This window comes from Phalaenopsis equestris, unplaced genomic scaffold (assembly GCF_001263595.1).
Source record: "Phalaenopsis equestris unplaced genomic scaffold, ASM126359v1 Scaffold000731, whole genome shotgun sequence".
In the NCBI taxonomy this organism is placed as follows: domain Eukaryota; kingdom Viridiplantae; phylum Streptophyta; class Magnoliopsida; order Asparagales; family Orchidaceae; genus Phalaenopsis; species Phalaenopsis equestris.
Window position 1 is genome coordinate 568292 of NW_018165171.1, and position 19827 is coordinate 588118.

The 19827-nt window shown below is 32.2% G+C and overlaps 1 protein-coding gene across 3 annotated transcripts in view; it reads left to right on the forward strand.

Annotated features, from left to right (window-relative positions):
• The first annotated feature begins 4168 nt into the window (after positions 1-4168).
• Positions 4169-19827, forward strand: part of LOC110030510 (BTB/POZ domain-containing protein At3g05675-like) — a 28655-nt gene continuing 12996 nt past the window's right edge. For 2 of the 3 annotated variants that reach the window (XR_002294659.1, XM_020733251.1), the window contains exon 1: positions 4169-4382. The gene's annotated coding sequence lies outside the window, so the exon portion shown is untranslated. The remainder of the gene's footprint in view (positions 4383-19827) is intronic. The other variant, XM_020733252.1, reaches the window with a different exon arrangement.

A 19827-nucleotide genomic window follows, 5' to 3' on the forward strand; every position in this document is an offset into this window, starting at 1 on the left:
ATCTTAATATTACATGACGATCTAACACACATAAATAAAAGAAACACTAAAAGAGAAAGTGACAAAATCATGAGATCTGACCCAACCAAAATGATGCATTATACATTTTAAGATATAAAATTTTACTCCTCTCTATGTAGATAAGACGAGATCAAAATGCCTTGATTGAGTTATAAAGACCAGGTAACAATCGACTGGGAATAAAAACTTTGCTACAACAATCACTAGTAGTGGCCAGAGATAATATCTAAAGGTCGTCGACTTTCCATTTTTTTCAAGAGTGTGCACTTAACTCTTAGCTCCTCATTTCTTTCATTTTGAAATTGAGGTATTATTTTTGAAGTTTTGGAATGATGCTTTGTCATGATTTTTCGTTAATAATTTTAAGATAGATGTAAACTACTTAACGCAATCATCCACTTTTTATATCTAGAGCTTGAGACCCGATATCAATAGTTGTTTTTGTTGTTGTTGGAAAGGTTTTTTGATAAATTAATCCAAAATATCAAAGCACTTCATTAGACAATCATTCCTTTGATCATAAATTATTTTTTTAGTTGTTTAGTACTTCATTAATCTCAGAATTGTGTAATCTTGAGCTTATTAAGTTCTTCTCGACCAGATGCTTGAATTGAATATAACCATATAAAATTTGAAAATCATCTAACTTTTCAATTAAAACTATAAAGCTTTATATCATACTTCAAATTCTAGGTCCGAGCTAATCTGGACTTTGATTAAATTACTTTTAGTTTCATTATGTTTCTACTATTAAAGTCTTTAATTTGGTACAAAGATACTGAAATGAGTGCCCATTTATCTTCTTTTTTAACAACAATTTTTTTAGCCAACTTGCAGCGAGATTAGTGCCTAGCCCTTTCGGTTTTTGGTGTCATATTAAAATAAAAAAAATATAAATATATGAAGTATTTGTGATTTTACTATGAGCTGGAGAGAGAGAGAGAGAGAGAGAGGTTATAGAGAGATTATTTAACAATCACTGTTAAAAATGGATTGACTCTTGAAATTCATAATTTTCATTGTATGCTTCATGTCAATTGAACAACTTTTGAAGTTTTTAAAATAATTTTGTGCTTAGAATTATAATTCCTTGAATTTTATTCAATATCTTAAATTTAAAAATAATGATTTGATTAAATAAGCCTTATTTTTAATGCCTAATCTTTCAAGATATTACATATTGATAAATTTTATATTAGGACATGAAGCAACTCTATTACATATCCTTGAAAATATATAATAGTCTAGTCTCCCATGGTTTCACATGCTCTTCCCGACTCTCTTATAATTTTATTTACGCTTGATGATCATTAATAAATTTTTATCATCTAGCACAAACTTCAAGATATTTTTGAGCAAGAAAGATTATATATTAAATGTCAAGATCATTTATGGCCTCAATTTCAATAAGTTGGTACTCAAATAAACCATCTCAATAAGATAAACTCGATGATACCGAAATTGGTTTGATCCGACTATAATCAAGCCCATATCAAGCTATTAATGAGCTCTTGGAGGTTTTTTATTTACAATTGAATAATCAAATGAAATGCAAATTTGTCATATTTATATTTAAATCGAGCATTTCGACGAGAGGAATCCAACAGTCTTAATTTCTTTTTATTATGAGATCATTAAAACCCTCTAATTATTAAGAAAACTATTATGATTAAGGTAGATTAATATGAATTATTTGATGAGGTGGTTGAGAAAGTTATTCACCAAATGACCAAAATGACCCATCCTTAAGAGGCTATAAATAAACCATTTTCACTTGAGAGGGAATGAGGAGTAGATTTCCAATATTATTTTGGACTAATGACTCAACGATAACTTCCGATTTCCGTAGCCGCAAACCATAATAAATCACTGCCCATTAGTTGCCTTCAACCACCGTTGACCGCCCATGCCCACCCTTGGCAACAACTCCCTACTGCTAACGACTTAACCCAAATATGGTAGTAAAGTGCAACACCATGTGGAAGACCCAAACGATAACTTTCGACCTTTGTAGTCACTGATTACAGTCGATTACTTCTTCTCACTTGTCATCGACCACCGTCGACTGCTCCTACTCGCCGCAGCGAGCAACCTCTGCTTGGTAATACCATATTTGAAATACACTGTAACATATAATGCCATAATAAATATTGGGCGATAGCTTTCGAAAAACACTACTTATGATCGCGGTATTTAGAATACGACAATTCTTTCTGGATTCCTGAAGTTTTCTATACATTGTAAATAGACAAGTATTGTATATGATGTAAAACTATAACCCCACTCTCCCAGTTGTAAGAAAAAGTACATCTTTGTATCTTTTTACTTATACAATTGTAATAGACTACTTTGATTAGGCTAGGCACGGTGTGTTCTTTCCTTTCTTGGTTTAATGAAACTACGACACTCAATATGCCACAATGGAGAAAAAAGATTAATATAGTCGACCCTACTTTGTGGGATAAAGACTTATTATTGTTTTTGTTGACCTTTTTCACATAAAAATCTTCATACTTATGTTTATGTAACACAAAGATGTTGAATAATCACTAGTAAATTTTCCAGCATGTAACAATTCTTATATTTATCAATATCTAATAAATATTTGATTTGCTGTTATTAATTTTTTTTTCCCGAAGAATTAATGTAGTTTTGTAAATATTAATATATTTTTTGTGATCTCATTTCATTGTTTTTTCCGGGATATATTCATGAATGGTTAACAACTTAATTATTTTGTCAGATAATTTAATTTAAAAATTAATTATATTATCAAATAATTTAAAGTATTAATCCTCTAAAAATGCCAAAATTTGTAGCACATTTATTTTTAAAATAAGAGCAATCAACTAAAACGGCAAACTACTATTTTTTTTGTTTATTTCATAGTGATATTTAATCTTGCATTCTTCCCTTTGTCATTTTATGTCATCTACTTTATACTCTAAAATACCCTTGACATAATTATCTGATATGACTAGGGCAAGCTTGGCTCGTGTTCGGCTCGTTCGAAATTTCTTGTGTTCAAAATCGGCTCGTGAACAGTATGTTCATGTTCGACTCGTGTTTGGCTCAAAATTGACTCGTTAAAACTAAACTGAAACAATACATGTAGAGTGCTGGATTCGAACCTAGACCAAATGTATGCAAAACAAAACTCATAACCACATTACCACACGAATAATAATGCTTTAAACTTAGATATAAATATATATAATATATTATTATATAAATAATATATGTAATATATAATTTCATAAATAATTATATATATAATATATGATATTATATAAACAATTATATAACTTTTTTATTTCGAGTTAAAACAAGCCAAACACGAGCAAACAAAGAGTTGTTTATAATTCGAGCTTTAAAAACTTGTTCATATTCGGCTCGTTTACTCTGACTATTTATAATACGAGCTTTAAAAACTTCTTCGTGTTCGACTCGTTTACTTAATGAAGGAGACGAACACAAGCTACTTAATGAGCCGAACACAACCTATTCGTGAACAACGAGCTTTGTTGACATCCCTAGATATGACCGACAAGAATTGATGGTCAAATGTAATTTTTACAGCATAAATAAATAAATTTACTTAAAATAGTTTAATTTTTCAACATTGCATTCCTTAAATCGATGTCGCACTTAGGTTTATGAATACAATTTACACTTACTTTAAGGTCCGGTGGATTTAGTGAAATTTTACTCATATTCAACGAAGTGATTACTTTCAGTTTAAGTTATATTAAATAGCAAAGATTTCCAGTCTAGAATTCTAATTTTAATTTCAAGTAAAATTCATTCACCAAGAGAGTAATATAAATATTAATTTATTAAAAAATTATAAATACAAATATTTGAACTCAGCCTGTTTAAGGATTATAAAATTAATATATTTAAAATAGTGGGCTAATGATTTATTTTAAGATGATATTTAATTAGTATTATTACAAAATATAATATTAATTAATAGTAGTTCACGCTTAAATAAAATGTGTAGATAACCGCGCACCCGTCGGGCACCCATGAAATAGCCACGTGGCAACCTTTCGATGCTGGTCGACGGTGGTGGAACTAGAAAAATTGTAAGTACGGTACCTTACATCAAATGGAGCGGAAAAGAAAGGACAGGGAATGGACGGCTCGATTTCTGCGGTGTGCGGCTCGATTTCTCCTTTCTCCTCCAGTTAGCTTAGATGGTTCTCACATCTTCAGTCCTGCACTCCCTTCAGTACTCTGTAGCAAGTCAGGGATGAGAGAGATTTGTAGGCTGTAGGAGAAGTAGAGGGATTGATTCTATTGCTTTATTATGGCCCTGTGTTGATTCCTTCAGCAATGATCAAATCGTTGTTTTCTCGGTATGATTTCTGGCATCTTGCGTCTATTTCTTCTTTTTGTATTTTATTCAGTATCTTTTGTTATGCAATGATTTGTATGGTAGGGGACATCGTTGAGGAAGGCATCATAAGCTGTGATGGGTAGGAGGAGGGGTGGAAGATGTGTGATAGTGAAGGACCGGGAAGAAAGAAAATGCTGGACAGTGAAATGGTAGGAGCTGAAATTTTGTACGAAGGTTGTACTTAAAGAGGATTGATTGGGGAGGGGACGCAGAGTGGAGTTAGGAATTGGGAATGCTAATTGATTGTTGTCTTTTGATTTTTGGCTGGGATTATTGCACGAATAGGTTTTATGCCGGGAGGGTTTTTATTTTTTTATTTATCCTTGGATTTAAGTATGGCTTCATTATTACGATTGGGGTTTCTTATTTTTGATTGGATTGACTAGGATATTTGTAGAAGCATGGGTGCAAATTTTTCTGTAATTTTATGATTAATTGTGCTTAGTTATTTGGTGGTGTTTATCGAAGTTAGTCTTGATGTCTTGATGTCTTGATTGAACTGCTAAACTTGTTTCTTGTTGAGATTATTGGTCTGTTTGAGGCAGCTGTTGATTATTTATAATCTGCTGATAAGCAGATTATTCTGATAATCTGATAATCTGCAGATTATCAGAATAAGCTGACTTGCTGTTTTAGCATATTATTCAAAATAACTTATTGGTAGTTATGACTGTATAAATGACATTTCTGCCCCTATCTATTAAAATTGTTTAGTGCAACTTATTCAAAATAACTTATTGGTATCACAAAAATAGAAACTACAGAAACATAAAATCATCACAGATCGGATCCAAAAGATGACATACAGTTCTCATACTCTCATGAGTACCAAAAAAATAAAAACAAGATAAATACAAATACAACTACACTGAGAAATATTAAAATATTCAATTTCAAACTCTGACTACGTCTGTCTTCAGCTGCACTATCAACCTGGGAAAACATCGGATTTCCATCATTGCTGGCAGTGTAACATGTGAGACGGTCGGCCCATCGGAAAAAACCACAACGAACTGAAACATCCTTGCGACATCCGTAGAACTATATCCCATAACTATGAGGCTGACGCAACGTGAGTAACGGAGCTGATACTCCACAATAACACAAAACAACTCTATCTGTCTTTGAAATCCTAGAAGTCATATTAGTATAACTGCAAAAAAAAAAAACAAAAAAAGTCGAATGTCAGACCTTAAAAGAGAAAAAAATGTACACATCAAAATGAATCTATAATGCACAAACAAAATGTATACATCAAAATGACATTTCAGATGTCATAGATAACATCTGCTATAGACTCCCTCAGAGCAGCAATCTCAGCCACACCCTCCGCGTCATTAACTTCAAATTCATTACAGTCATTCTCAACCTCAGGAACTGAAGGCTGGGTCAAAAATTCTGATGGTTCTTCATAGAAATTCAACTCATCATTATCTGCCATACTGAAGTCCGTATCTGAACGTGAAGGACGTCGTCAGATGGTTCCTGGTAGCATAGGAGAAAATCCTACTGTCATGTGCACTCCCTTCCCAGCTCACCATAACATATGTAAAACACATATTGAAGTCACATACCACCATGCTATTTTGAGTAGGCGAACCATTTCGACCAATGTAAGCCACCTTGTCTTGGCTGGGTAGTCGGGCATTAATGTGAGTATCTTCAATTGCACCTATACAGTTCTGTTTTACAGGGTTAGAAAATATTTATATTTTTATTTGGAGGTAAAGAAAAGAATAGTTACCTTGAAGTAAGACATGTAACAGGATCTATTGCGATTTTTTCTGGAATATTAGCAAATGATGGATCCCCTGGCCTCACGATTTTAGAGGCTAAGCTAATAAGTGTCTGTATGTCTTTGGAGAAATAACTACTTATTGTCTCCGATGAATGCTGGAATATCTTCATAGCATCTCTAATTGATTCATTATATGACATAATATATAACGTTATAGCCAATACCTCCCTTCTCGTCGTTCTCGAAGAAACTTGGAGTCCGTGATTCAGAGATAACTCTTACAGGAGATCCATAAATATCGGTACAGTCATTCGAAATATGTTGTTGAACCTAATTATATGTTCAGAAAGTATCTCACCTACCCATTTATCCCCAACAAAGCTGGAGGTCATACATGGTATAAGAACGCTGCTTGATCGGTAATACTCCAACAGTAATATGACAATAGCTGCAGCCCATGTCATTCTCTTATGACGTTCATGTTGCGGATCATCCTAAAGGAAGAAAGATGTCGGTTAGTTCAACAATTTCTAACAAATAGAGCTAACGAGAAATAAATACGGAGAACACTCAGCCAGTTACAAAACAACTGTATAGAGCTATACTAAGGCATTCAGGAATCATGTAGAAGTACAGTTTAAAAAAAAAAACGTAACTCCAAATAATCAATGAGTACATAATTTGAAAGAGTTCATTATACAACAAAAGAAAACATAGAAAAACTCATTTATCCACAAGAACACGCAAATACTCGATGCGTAGCTCTGGTTTCATCGCCATGAATATTTGCCTACGTGTTGCATCCTCTAACTTTTTCAAACACAATGCATGAAAACATCTATCCGCAACTAATTCAGGGATAGTTGTAAGTTCGAAGACAATCGTAGATAATGCTGTCAGGAAGTAGGGCAGGCGGCGGAGCTCCAAAAACATCTATGAATCGGTCAAATGAAGTTGTAACAAAAATCTCCTTCTCTTTCTTCCTTCTTCCTAGCCTAGGCCTCTTCGACTGCGAGCTTAACTCCCCCAACTCCCTTTGGTTAACACTATGTATTTCTTCATCAGCTGTCACCGGCTCTGGCGGGAAGTCATTTGGTATACCTGCAAACTCTGTTTCACTGGGGCTGAATGCATACTTTCCCGTCACCACAACCCCCTTAAACATTATGTCAAGTTTGTCCTCAAGATCTGGTTCGATTCTGCTCTGTTTGTATTTTTTTGCTATCAGTATTGCTTGTAACATTACATTGAGAATGGGGTTTAGGGGGATAATTGGTAAATCACAAATAGTTGTAATAAACAAAATGATAATGTCAATTTTATCTCTAATTTCTCGGTCCACCATTCATCTGAAGCATCAATTGTCCTTTTAATGAGATCCTTGTCTAAGCTCGTGGATCCATGTTTCAGCTTCTTGCAAATTTTTCACTTCTTCAATTGATCCAATTTATTTTTAAACTTCAGTCTGTCATATTTCCTTCTAGTTAGTTCTTTAAACCTTTTAACTATGTTCTGCCAACCTTCCTTATTGAAATAAGTGGTTGACCTATTCCCGATCTCAATCTCGGTGATGCAGATGTTGCAGAAAATATTTGTAACTTCCTTTTCCTACATCGTTGACGGACCACTTTCACTTGTCTTAACCATGGTGAAACTATATGAAGAACTGCATATTGCATAAAAAAATTCATATTGTAATTCAACATGCATAAGAAAATAGTTGAAGAAATAATTGCAATAGCACAAGTACGAAGCTCGTAATTATGAATCTCAATACAACAGCAACACAAGCCAACAACAACAACAACAATCTCCAAATAATCACATTGACACAACTTTCAAAGGATTGACCACCAATACAAACAACAGAGTAGGTGTTTGCTTAAGAAAAAAAAAATATCAGGACACAAAAGAATTATGTGATTCGGTCAAAAGACCTACATCCACAGTAAGACATCAAACATGTTTTATTATGCAATTGTGTAATGTTACATAAGTATAAATCTTAAAAGAGAACACTACAATATGCAATTCTTCCTTCTTTTTTACCTTTGGTGATAATAAAAGTTCCCTAACTAACAAATAAAAATAGAAGACATCATTCAAGTAGAATGATGTAACATATATATACAAGGGAAGCACATTTGCAATGCATTTTCTTAACTTGCAAGTTACATTACTTGCAAGTTACATTCGCAAGTTACATTCAATAAATATTCTTTGACAATATATATATACATAATTTGTATCATGAAAACATATCGATGTTGACCAACTTCCACCTCCTCAAATATTACATAAATATGTGTATTTTCACCTCCCTTTTCATGTATGCTAAAAACTGAATGTCAGTTTTTCTCTTTCGTTACCCATTTTGATAGCTTGAAAATTGTGAAAAATGCTTCATTTGTAAGCTGTATAAATGCCATTTAAAAGTCTAATATTAAAAACAAAGCCTCGCATATGCATATGAACAATAAACTAAAAGCAAGTACAACCAGTAAATTCGGATCCCTGTATTGAAAAGACCAAGCTAGCATTAGCAGATCCCTGAATCGGAAAGACCAAGCAAACATTGTCATTTTGTTTGTACTTAACTCCCCAATGCTATAACCATTGCCATTCTTAACATAAAAGAAAGATAAGAGTATGAAGAAAGATAAGAGTATGAAATCCTCTCAATGACAAGGTAGATATAGGTTTGAAACATTAGAATTACACGCTAGTATGCTACCATAGGAGAAAAAATAATTTCGTAATGATTTGAGATGCATTTTCATGAACCAAGCCATAATCTTCAATTTATAACCAAATCAACATTTGCTTCAACATTTGCTTATTTGCTTATTTGAACGAAGCCAAGCAAGATGAATGAAACCAAATCAAGATGTTGCCAATCAAAAGGAACAACTAATCAAACTGCAAATTCTCCATCACAGAAACTGCTGTAGTTTCCATCACAGAAATTCCTGCAAATTCTCCATCACAGAAACTGCAGGTAAACAGTAATACATTGACCAATTTGCTTAAAACCGGAGCCAATACCTCTCATCACACAAACAGAGCCTCATCCATATCAGTGGTGAAAACCCAAATAACATATATTCCAACAAGTATAAAACTATAGGGAATTGCCTTGATAATTTTTTTGTAGCCAAATCATTTTTGTTGTCATAGGCTAGGATTGCCCTCAAGCTAACTACTGAGAATCTCATAATTTTCATACAATGAGAAATTTACCCAAAAACCCATGCAAATATGAAGATGAAACAGATCTCACGTTTCATAAGTCTCATATGAAAGATGAAAACATCTACGCAAAAATGAAGATGCTGTAACATCAGACCAAAGAAAATGAACCAGATCTCAACTGGCCTAAACCCAAAAACCAGAAAAAAATGAAGATGCAGAAAACAACTCATGCCACAGATCTTAACTGGGCTATACCTAAAAACCCATAATGTACTCATATTTCATAGGAGAAAATTTTTTTTTTTCATTGCTTGCATCTACACTTCCCAGAAAAAACATCAGAGAAAAAGAAGCTTTCCAAGGATTGCAGCTAGGGAAATCGAAAGGATACCTGATGATCAGGAAAGAAAATCGGAAAGGAAGAAGGTTCGATCTCCTCCAGGGTGATGAACCAAAAAGGAATCTAGCGAGGGAGATCAGGGGACCTCCGGAATTCCTAGGGCAACGCGGGGTTCTGCCTGCGTCGAACCAACATAAGGATTTATCCGACGCGGACGCAGTGCGGCGGGAATAAGCTATCAGAACGTGCTTACTAAACAGGGCAGCGACATTTTCAAAACGCTGCTGTACTCTAATAAGCTGCCCGAAACGGGCCCTATATCAGCTGAAATTTGTCATGCAAGTTTGAAGTAGCCTTTTCCTTTCTTTATTCACGACTAGGATATTTGTAAAAAAATTGTTCAAGGTATTTATTTTATGAAGCTATAAAGCTCAACACTAGATGACTAATCAATGATTCCATTAAGAAGAGGTTTTTTTTTTAAAGTTTTTACCTTCTTTTTATTAGACACCCTTTACAATAAGCCTTACTTTGTTCCTTTTGATTCTTGTCAAAGTTTTGAGAAAAATCGTTGAATACTGAATAGGCTCGATGCCTTTTCCATTTGCTTTCATTTCATTAATCAATAATCTTACAATCTATTTTAGGTACAAAATATTCTGTATAATCTATTTTTGGTAACTTAATAATACGTATTTCTAATCTAAATATTCAGCTAAAAGAGAATAAATCATAATAAAGATATTGGAAATAATTTAAATAAGGAAGCTCCTAATTATAGAAACTGCCTGATTTTTGTGTTCCTGATTGTCATCCTCCATCAAATTGATGTTGACTGATCAAGAAGCATAAATTTGTCAACAAGAAATTGATAACAATATTGGGGCCAACAATCCTCAAGCCGTGACTGCCTAAGCCTAAAGTGCCGAAACCGAGAATGTTGAAACCTGAGAGTGCCGAGCCTGAGAGTGCCGAAGCCTGAGAGTGCCGAGGCCGAGAGTGTCGAAACCGTGAGTGTCGAAACCTAAGATCTTTAGTTTGCCGAAGCCGAAGCCATTGATATAGGAAGGAGTGCTGAAGCCGAAGCTGAAGCAGACGAAGCGAAGTGTAAGAAGCAGTCGAAAATGCCACAGAAGCAGCTATGGCTAGCGAAGAAGATTAGAATCAGACGAATAATAATACAAACATAACAGTCCTTTTCAACACAAGAATCCTTGTATTCCACAATGAATGTATTTTGTACTTCAGAATAAGTTTCATCTCTTGGTGAGCAAACTCGCGACATCTATCTGTCTGTCGATCAAGTCTGATATTCTTTCTTCAAGACATACTTCTTCTGATATTCTTCAAGACATACTTCTTCTTTTCTACCTTGTTTTTCACGAGAAGAGCAGAGAACAAGAAGAAGAAGAAGCCAAAACCTAAATATTGGACTGTGGCTCTGATACCATATCAATATTTTGAGCAAATAGGTTGAATACTGAATAGATTCGATGCCTTTTCCATTTACTTTTATTCCATTAAATAATAATCTTACAATCTATTTTAGGTATAAAATATTTTGTATAATTTATTTTAGGTAACTTAATTATACATATTCCTAATCTAAATATTCAGTTAAAAGAGAAATAAATCATAATAAAGATATTGGAAATAATTTAAATAAGGAAGCTCTTAATTATAGAAAAGTCCTAATGTAGCTGCCTGATTTTTGTCCTTCCCGATTGTCAATTCTTAATGTTTGTCCTTCACTTTACACGTCCAATTGTTTTGTCACACATTTTTGTGTTTGGAATGCTTGATCGGTGCTTAATGCTATTCTTATTAGAGATTCCATCACTTCGTTTTTATTGCAAGCTTTTGCTTGATGGAATTATTTACCTTTATGATTTATTTTAGTACTTAGCTCTCTTGTATCTGCGAGCAATGTGTAATAGAAAGCAGAGTAATGGTTAGTTTGAACTTTTGACTTGTGTGTGTGCTAAGGATGAAATTGCTCCTAAGTTTTCTAAAGTGCTTCCTATTTTTATTCTGCTCCAAACAACTCTTTTAATTCAATATGCTTTAGAGTGGAGGTATCTTTTATAGTCGTGCTTGAACTGCCTTTGTATGATACAGATTCAATGTAGCATTTTTAGACTTAATAAATCTTGTATCATCATCATCACAAAATTTTCAGTCGATCTCATCTTTATCATACATAGAAGTAGTAATTCTTGGATTTTAGGTCATGCTTGATCAACATACATATATGATAGATAGCTTAAAACCTTATATGTGACAAATAACTCGATTATTTGAGCTTCTTTAGAAATTCTAAAATTGAGTATAACTGGTAATTCTTGGTAAATTGGGTATGAAGCTATGTTTGCTGCATCCGCCAAAAGGCCATAGGAAGACTTGAATGTAGTTTCATTCTCCTTGCACGTTTATTTAATTTTATAACCTTCTCAGCCACTTCATTATGAGCGGGAGTTTTCAAGATCATTTTGTCAATATAAATCTTGTGAACTTTGCAATTTGTTTTTGAATAATGTGAAGACAGTCTTTGCCATTATTTGATCACACGCGCTCAACTATTTATCTAAATTCATTCTTCATTTGGTCTTTTCACTTCACAGAAGTTGTGAATGTATTAGACTTATTTTTTTTAAAATAAGCTGAAGGTGATAGACATAGCATAATGATTCAATTAGGGAATAACAGTGAAAAATGCCATGAACCATTCATGTAAACTATAAAATTTAGAAAATTTCAAGTCTCCCATGAGTTTTATGAGGCAATCGTAAACTTAGATATAATCATTTGAAATTCGGGCAAGTATCTTAAAAAAACATGTGAATGCATTGCTTAGATGTATTGATAATTGTGTAAATGCTCCAAAAGTGTGCAAGTGCATCCTGTAAATGAGCCAAAAAGTATGCAAGTACATTATGCTAGAGAAATGCAAATGCATCACACAAACACATTGAAAAGTGTGCAAGAGCCCTAAAAGACATGCATGTCTTCCAAAATTCAACAAATTGCTAAAATTTATATGTTCGCATGTGCTTTGACAAATGAGATAGATGTTTGAATTTAAATTTTTATAATATTATTTGGAGTAACATAAAATAAACTCAAATTGCTTTGAAAAATATGCACATATTTTGAAAAACTTGCAATTATTTAAAAGTACATATTCTCTTTTTCAAAGTAAACTCAAATCCATTAAGCATTAAGCTATGTACACTCTCGAGCTTACACTTTACATATAGGGTAGAGTTGTAAGTCTCACTAAATAAGTTTGACTCTCATCCCAATAAGGATTAATGCTAATGAGATTGATGTTTTTGGCAATATCCAAGTAATGAACTTGAACTAAATAGTGAATGAAGAATGATTTTACTTTGTAATCTTGGTCTAATCAAACAAATTAACATAATCATTAAACTGAGAACCAATTACTCATAGATTTTATCAAATCATGTTTATTCTACATTTTTAGGGTGCCGTTAATGCCTTTTTATTCTTTGATGCCTACTTTATGTATTTTTTCAATGTCCCTTATCCTCATATTGATGCCCTAGCTAGAACCGTCTTTACACTTCTGATCAGATGGCTTTGCCATCCAATAATATGATAAAAATGGTTATAACTAGGGCCCTTAGACCTAGTGCTTCACTTAAAAAATGACTCATTTAAATTCTATCATCTTCCCCAATGGCCCAAATCTCCTAAGCGGTAAACATTTATATGCAATTGATGTGACTAGAACTCCTCTATTAGCTAAGGTTAACTTAAAATTTTCTTTTTAGAAGCACTTAACCCATGTCTATTAAGTCCTTGTGTTGCTGACAAAGATTCTTTATTCAAGTTGGATCGACCATCCATGCCGAATCAATAAACCATGGTCCATTATAACCAAGGATGACATAACCATTTATTGGATTTATCATCATTCTATTGATTATTTGCTAAGTTAAGGTGGTAAACTTCCTCAATATAAATTCAAAACTGTTGATTAGTTTAATTGAAAATTTTGTTGTCTTTGGAAGGGATATTTAACCACATATGCTTCCGTCTATACGAAACCTGGAATCATATAATAAAGTCATAGTATAATTTTGGTGAATTCTCCAGGGAATGTTTTATCTAAAATCCAATCTACCTTCTGAAAATTGACTCAACGGAAACCATCATACAAGAATTGCACGGGAATTTTTTGAGCCCATCTAGTGGATTCCCTATACGCTAAGGATTTCCTGAAAAAATGCTCTAGGCTGAACATTTTTATTAGAGTTTGCTTCTTTCCTACATTTGAGATCATATTTCTTTTGGATTACTATATTCTTCTTTAAAATTTTTCAACTTTGTAACTTTATAGTTACCGGGGAGGATATTTGAATGATCGAAAGAGCAAATTTTGTATAGTTGATATAACTATATGATATGATATTCACACAAACAAGTGTTACAATGTCTACTAGCAAGCTGAATATGCTACGTATCATTGTAGCATGTAATTGCTTCATGAGTTCGTCATAGACATGTCTAAACTTGAACCTTTAAAGCTTTATAGCGATGAATACAAAACCTACATTTCTATGGTTTTTAATCTTGTTGCTTTTGAAAAGTGGATACAAAATGAAATCTAGTCTTTTTTTTACTTCTGAGCATGTGGAAGAAGAGAAAACTGAAACATTTTTTATGTCAATTCCTAAGATCAAGTTGCATATATCCTCACCAAAATGGTTTCAAAATTTTCATTTAAGAGAAGATGGGTGCTAACAAGATTTAGAAAGGGTACTTGACGACTAAAACTTTGGCGCAGTAATGCATGAAAGTCAATATAGCATGAAATGTCTGGGCGTGGAATGGGATATGAAGAGTTGATCATGAACGCATTCAGAGAAATACATGCAACGAGTTTTCAAAGAGTGGAAGGCATGTGAGGATGCTAGAAGTATATTTTGGATGTGAAATGTGAGTCATTATATGCTTATGTTTAATAAAGTTTTATGAGATTAAGCTTTGACAGTGAGCTTATAGAAATATTTCATGTGTGGGATGCAAAGATTATTCTATTGAAGGGAAAAAATGTTTTCAAATAACACTGGATTGTTGGTGCAATTTAGAACTTAAGAGTTTAGTTATGTTGTCTCTGTATATTTAAAAGGTTTAATGGTTCCGTAATGTGATGGTTACATATCCTTGATCACCCTGTGATCATTTTTCAACTTGTCTTGTAGTTGTATGAAAACGTTAACTTCTGTTGTACTCAACAGAAGTTAATGGATGATTAATAAAGCTAATTGAAAATAAATGAGATAAGTCCAGTATGTGCTTGTGATTCGAGGTCGCCGGTCATCCTTATAAAACCTTTCGATCTTCTTCTATCACTTTATATTTTCAGCATTGGAAAATTTACCCGCTAAATTGGAGTAATTGGATGAGGGGGCTTCATGTGCAACAACCTCCCCAACTTCTTTATGAAGTGTTGGTTAAATTATATATCTCACATAAAGCAGAGTAATAGCTTTTCTTTATCATTTATTAGAAGGGAGTGAATTGTAATGTACAGAACCTTACAAAAAAATCTTTTTAGTACTAAAATTTGTGTTTATATATTGGCAAAAGAAAATCAAAATAAAGGAAAATTTTCTTAAATAACACGGCATAAAATTATACATAGTTATTTTGTTAATATAAATATTTAGCATATATGGTAAGTGAGATATGATAACGCTTCATAACAAACTCAATGTGCGATAGAAGATGTCAAATTAAGTTTTGGAAATATGGAGATCTGACATCTAGTTGATGATATTGTTGCCTAGGTTTTTATTGTCATAGGAGGAGCATGATTGATCCAGTGCTGTGAATAGGACACAAATAGTTGATTATAAATTCCCTGTTAACTAATATGATCATTCAATAGAGTTAGCAATAAGAAGCATTGATGGGGTTTCGAGGTAGAGCTTCAACTAATAACATTGATAGAGTGCATTTACAAAGTTGTTATTGCTTCAGGCTGATGCAATAAAGATGTTCAAAGTAGGTTGGTGATGATTGCATCATTGAAGAAATGGAGTTATAGAAAGGAACACATGGGAGATGGAGGGTAGAACATGGTGGGAAAAGAATCAACCATGGATAAGTTATAGTCATAGGTCTGAGAGCAGGTTAATGGAGATTGGAAGATTGAGGAATGCTGATGAGTAGGTTTTTAGGGCAGATTTGGAGGATTCTAGGTCATGGATCTAACACTATATTAGAAGGGAAATAATTGAAAAGCGTTATAGTTTTATTGAATTGTCTTCATATTATGAGCATATGTGCCAATATATAGGTAATAAAAAGGAAAAAATATTGAAAAATACAATAAGGAAGGATATTTTTAATGATAAGAAACTTAAAACCAATGTATATTCCTATTTTAAATATTTTGCACATGATAATGTAGATATAATAATAATAATTTATATTGATCTTTAGACACATGATTAATCATCGTGAGAATTGGGGCTTAATTCCAAAATAATATCCTAGCTATTTTTATGTAGCCAATTATCATCACATATAATTAGTTCTTTGACTTTACAAAATGATTCAAAATGGACTTGTAGGGACTAAATTGTGATCAATTTTGTTTAGTCGAGCAGAGCAAAATGTGACCAATTTTGTACCGCAAATTCTACATGCAGGATCATTTTGAATCCATGTTGTAAATCGTGGAAATAAAATGACATGCATTACTTTGTTGCTAAATTAATTACACACGAATTGTCTGAATATCTTTTTGGGATTTAGTTATAAGAATTGATTTAATAAGCATTAATAATGAAAGATATGTTACGAGTATTTTGAAGTTGCAAAATATGTGCAGGATGGAACACTAATTAATATTAGAAGCATTTTAAGGTGACCTATTTTGAAGTTGTAAAAGATGTGCATGATGGAATACTAATTAATATTAGAAGCATTTTAAGGTGATCAAAGAGTTCTTAATTATGAAGGATATTAGAAATAAGGAACTTAATGTTTGTTTTCTATAGATGTATGTTCTAACTAGTTAAATATCTAACAAAAGTGGAAAGTTAAATTAATGCCATTTTTTTATTTTTTTCCAAATAAAAGGGCTTAGAATCAGTGTAATGGAAGTTGCTTTTAGTAAATATTATTAAAAGATAAAACAATTATTTAGTGAAATAGGTATTATATTGGATTTATCATTCAAAAGAATAAGATTTGGATGAGTATATAATTTTTAGAGTTAATACTAGGTGATTAAATTTGTGAAGTGCTTTAATTTGTTTTATATGATAAGTGGGTATCATGAAGGCTTAAAGATAAATATTCTAACAATGCATTTTGTTTGTTTATGTTATATAGATTCAAGTGTTTGGATTTCAAAAAAAATCTTTGATTGCTAACTTGGCCATAGTGAAATCAGAATGTTAAATTAGTTGATGGTAGGCTTGGGTGGTTTGACATGTATTATAAAATGCAGAAAATGCACTCATTAAATGTTTATTTTTAATAGAAGTCTAGTATTAATCGCAAAAACAAACCTAAGTATTAAATAAATTAAAATCCTAATACTTGCTCCCACTAAGATATCGATAACACTCTTCTCTGTGATCACTTTTTATTCGAACCTTTTCGTGAATGCTTGTTAAAAAAAAGAAGCATGATATAGACTGAACTTCCCATTCCACACGCTCGCTTGCAGCCTCATCGAAGTTCTCGTGCATCTTCATAATGTAGTCATGGTTAGAGCATGTGGGAAAAGCAACAATAGGATCACAACATACAAAGGGCTCTTAAATTCCCATCTTCTCTCTGTTTGCTTGATACTGTCATGACTAGGGCTACCGATGAAAGCGACGACAAGATTACGTGCAAATACCTTTGAATCGCTTAGTTGTCTGCCCGCCACACATGATTCACTTTGTCGAGCCCTATTCCTTCTAGTTTTTGCGAAATCAGCCCCACGTACTTGCTCGCCTTCCTCTCTACCTTCACGCCGATCTTCTCAAAACACAATCACGACTAGAGCAAGTAGGAATAACAACGGGGAAGGCTTCAGGAGGTTGTTGAAATTTTGGGTGAATTTGAACTTGTAAATAATATTAAAATTGAATTATTTGAAGTTTAAAATGATATGAAATTAAAAATAAAATAAATATAAAATGTGAATTAAAAGTCAAAATAATCATTCTTATTATAGCTCAAGTCCTTTCAATAGAATAAAACAATGCATAAGGACAAATGAAGGCTTATGAATAATTGGATGACCTGTCAATTAATATTACTAGATTTCTCTTTGACTTCAAATTCAATCAAATTTAAAGTTGTTCAAATGAAAATCTATAGTCTAATATAAATGAATCTTTATGTGATCTATTTAAATACATTAATTGGGGCAAAATAAGCATATATATTTCATTTTGAATGATGAAATAAAAATCTTAATGAACTCGTAATCACATTTGCAACATATGTGCCATTGAATAGAATGTCGTATTTTAAAAGCATAAAGTGAACATCTGCATGCATCAATGTATTCATTCAAATAAGACAATTTTATATAAACTCAAGTCTTACATGTGATTTTTTAAGGAAATTCTTATTTCAGTTCGCGCTTTAAAATTGTATAAATTTCCTTATAACATGTAAAAATATCTAAAATAACCGAATATACAAAATTGAATGCGTGCATTACTCCACCAAATTAAATAAGTATTTAAATTTAAACGGTCTGAGAATGCTGTGTGGGTTAATGTTAAACGTTGACTCGGTTCTAAAAAACGTACAAATTTTTTTTTAAATCTATGATTATATTAAATTTTAATAGAGTTGGAGATAGAATTATAGCTCTTAAGATTATCATTGATACTAAGATTTTTAATATTATAAGTGCTTATGCTCCTCAAGTAGGCTTAGATACAGGGTCTAAAGATAAATTTTGGAATGAAAGATAAATTTACAGGGTCTAAAGATAAATTTTGGAATGACTTATAAGACTTTATACAGATGATACCTCTTGAAGAAATAATTTTTATTGGAGGAGATTTAAATGGACATATCGGTAGAGTGGTAGAAGACTTCACAAATACTCATGGTGGCTACGGTTTTGGAGTAACTAATGAAGAAGGTAGAACTATTTTAGATTTTGTTTTAGCGTATGATTTTGTTATTACTAATATTTTATTCAAGAAAAGAGATGGGCATCTTATTACTTATAAGAGTGTATCTAATAAAACACAAATTGATTATTTTCTTATGAGAAAAAGAGATCGTCGCGATTGTAATGATTGTAAGGTCATTTCAAGTGACTATTTAAGTACCCAACATTGTTTATTATTTCTAGATTTTAAGATTAAAAGTTGTAAAATAAAGAATACTAGGACTCATCATCATAGAATTAGATAGAGAAACTTAAAAGACAAATAAAATTATTTTTATGAGTAAAATTCATGTTTTCGAAATTTGGGATATTTTTGAAGAAGCAAATGTTATGTGGGATAAAGTAACAAACACTATTAAACAAGTAGTAAAAGATGTGCTTGGAGAATCAAAGAAAAATTTTTTATAAATAAAAATAGTTGGTGGTAAAATAATAATGTGCAACAAAAGATAAAATATAAGAAGTTATGTTATAAAAATTGGTTTAAATGTAAAAGCTTAGAGAACTGGGAAAAATATCAAACGACCCAGAGGGAGTCTAAAAGAACAATCTCTGACATTAAAAATTCTGCTTTTAGTGATCTTTATAATAGATTAGATACTAAGAAGGGTGAAAAATATATGTATAAACTAGTCAAACAAAGAGAAAAGAATAGTAAAGATTTAACTTTAGTGTATTTAAAGATTTAACTGTAAAGATTTAACTTTAGTGTATTAAAGATGAAAATCAAAAAGTACTTTTTTAGAAAAAAGATATTCAAAATTGGTAGGTGAGTTAATTTGATAAACATTTGGATAAACTTTTGAATGACGTTTCTGAAAATACGATCTACCTTAGTGATTTTAATATCGTGAATAATAATAAAACGCTTCTTAGCAAAAAAGAAGTTGAGGAGGCTTTAAAGAAAACCAAGGGTGGAAAGTCTGTAGGACCTGATGATATCCCAATTGAAGTGTGGAAAT